The following is a 2,846-nucleotide window of genomic DNA, read 5'->3' as shown; positions in this document are numbered from 1 at the left end:
GGATGATTTTACTTTGAATCATATTTTGCTTCATTACACCAATACATCAACCACAATAAGATGTACTGCGGCATAGAAGGTCTTCATGCTATAGAATTTGATACAGAAGTTTGGAATCATATTACCAATTAGGTAATTATATCAAACATTTAAAATTTATATAAAACTATTGAGAGGTTACACACTTTCATTCTGAACATTAAAAAAGGTTCATCTTGAAATATAAATGCAATCAGATAGAAATAATGTGAATGAGTTCTATATTTTAAATGGCACTGAGACTTTTCTCTTTAGTATAATGTACTAAAAACTGTCCATAACATTGCAACAGGGAAAAATGATCTAAATTCTTTGCCAGCCAGCAATTTAAAATTTTCTGACAGTGAGTATGTAAGCAGGATTCTTTACTCTAGCATAAATATTTTGACCTTAAACTTGAAGGTGTTTTTCCACAAATGGCAGTTACTGGGGCTATTTGCTAGATATAGAATTCATAAATGTTCTAGGAAATAAGAACAGTGAAGAGAATTAATAATAAAGCATTCTCTAACTTTTTAATAACTTTTGCTTGTGGTAACCTTCTGTGATGTGTAGTGCTGGAACCTCTGTTTTACATATAATTGGAGTTCTTATGATTCTTGCCTTTCTTCCTGGTGTTACCCAATGCAGCAAAGTGCTGGTTCTGGAATATTTCACAGGTAGTTTTTTTTTAGAAAAAGCAATTATTTCTTCTTCCAAAAGTCTTCTCTTTTCTTCAAGCCTCAGTCTTAAATGCTGACAGGCTTGTTCTTGGGCCCACATTCTTAAAGCCCATTTTCTCCCATTTGCAAAGCCTCTAAATTTCATAGTGAGTTTGTTCTTGTGGATCTTCCATATTTGTACAAATGAGCATTTCCTGGAGCTTTACAGAGTCACAGTTGTTTTCATTTTCCCTTGTACAACAGCACAAGAGTATGACGAGCTTTCACCATTTTATTTCCAATTTTTACCTCTTCCATACTTTCTGCAATAGCAAATACTAAATGTCCAGTCATTGAAGCATTGATTTTAGCAATAGTTTCATCATCTTTTGGGAACTGGTATATCCACTGCTAACCAATTCACTTAGGAACTTGGTCTTGAACTTCTGTAATTCAGTTTTAGAAATTGCATCTGCTTTGGCAATTACTGGTATAATATTCACTTTACTGTGAAGGCTCTTCATGGTTAAGAAATCAGTGTCTTCAGAGAGTGGCCTGCGGGTGAAATGAAGGAAAGGCACACGTGGATGCTGGAATCATAGTAGTTAAAGAGAGAACATTTAATCTCCAGTTCTTGGAGACAGGACTCAAACTGAGCATCTATGTAGTTAACTACAGGTTGATAACTCTCTTCTTTGTTTATTTGGTCACCAAATCCTACTGAATACACAACGGTCAATTTCAATCGAATGTTACTTTCCTGGAGTTCATATGTCTGAGCTTTAAGTCTACATTGTGTGTAAAAACGTGAGGATTCACAATCTTCAAAATTAGTATTAACAATGTGTCATTCAGTGTTGATTTTCCAATTCCAGTTTCCCACATACAGAGAATATTAAAACAGAAGTGTTGATGAATGGATCTATTGACAGCTGATCAGGCAAACTTTCAGAACCAACATGACCAGACATAGTGAGTGAGTGAATTTTTCTCTTCTTAGTTTCTGTTCATCATCAGATACTTGTGAGGATGTACAAGTTGCTTTTGTGCCATGTGGGACTGAAAGAGCCCAAGGAAACATAGAGCATCATTCTCATTATCATCACAAAACTGGCGCAGCTGCCACACACCAGCTCCTCACAACACCTGGGACGCAAACATATAAACTTTTGAAGCTCCTATAGTCTTTTAGAAATATGGGATTGACCTATAAAGTCAGAAAATTCCTTATAAGAAAATTGTCTCCTTTCTTTTTCTTTTTCTTTCTTTCTTTCTTTCTTTCTTTCTTTCTTTCTTTCTTTCTTTCTTTCTTTCTTTCTCTTTCTTTCTTTCTTTCTTTCTTTCTTTCTTTCTTTCTTTCTTTCTTTCCTTTTCTTTCTTTCTTTTGAATCTCTATTGTCTGCTGTCTGTCTGTCTGTCTTACCTTGCTAGGCTGGTATGAAAGATATCACACAATGGGTTGGCTTAAACAATGAAAATTTATTGGCTCATGGTTTTGTGGCTATAAGAAGTCCAAAATCAAGACATTGGCAATTCCCTCTCTCTCTAACTAAGCTACCTCAGCAGGTGAACTCACTGCCCTCCCCGCTACGTAGGACCCAACTCCCAGGGGTTTAAATCTCCCTGGCAATGCAGGCTATGACTCCCAGGGATGAATCTGGACCCAGCATCGTGGGATTAAGAACATCTTCTTGACCAAAAGGGGGATGCAAAATGAAACGAAATAAAACTTCAGTGACTGAGAGATTTCAAATGGAGTCGAGAGGTCACTCTGGTGGACATTCTTATGCACTATATAGATAACACCTCTTAGGTTTTAATGTATTGGAATAGCTAGAAGTAAATACTTGAAACTACCAAACTCCAACCCAGTAGCCTTGACTCTTGAAGACAATTGTATAACAATGTAGATTACAAGGGGTTGACAGTGTGATTGTGAAAACCTTGTGGATCACACTCCCTTTATCTAGTATATGGATGGATGAGTAGATAAATGGGGACAAAAACTAAATGAAAAATAGGTGTGATGGGGGGGTGATTTGGGTGTTCTTTTTTACTGTTAATTTTTTATTCTTCTTCTGATTCTTTCTAGTGTAAGGAAAATGTTTAAAAATAGATAGGGTGATGAATACACAACTGTGTGATGGTACTGTGAACAGCTGATTG

At 36.0% G+C, this 2,846-nt stretch overlaps 1 pseudogene; it reads right to left on the bottom strand.

The window, feature by feature from the left end:
* Positions 1-610: 610 nt before the first annotated feature.
* On the bottom strand, positions 611-1,742 carry LOC119533229 (annotated as a pseudogene).
* Between the last annotated feature and the right edge of the window lie 1,104 nt (positions 1,743-2,846).

This window comes from Choloepus didactylus, chromosome 4 (assembly GCF_015220235.1).
Source record: "Choloepus didactylus isolate mChoDid1 chromosome 4, mChoDid1.pri, whole genome shotgun sequence".
Taxonomy (NCBI): domain Eukaryota; kingdom Metazoa; phylum Chordata; class Mammalia; order Pilosa; family Megalonychidae; genus Choloepus; species Choloepus didactylus.
The sequence above is the reverse complement of the archived record's forward strand: the minus strand, read 5'-3'. Positions and strand labels throughout refer to the sequence as shown.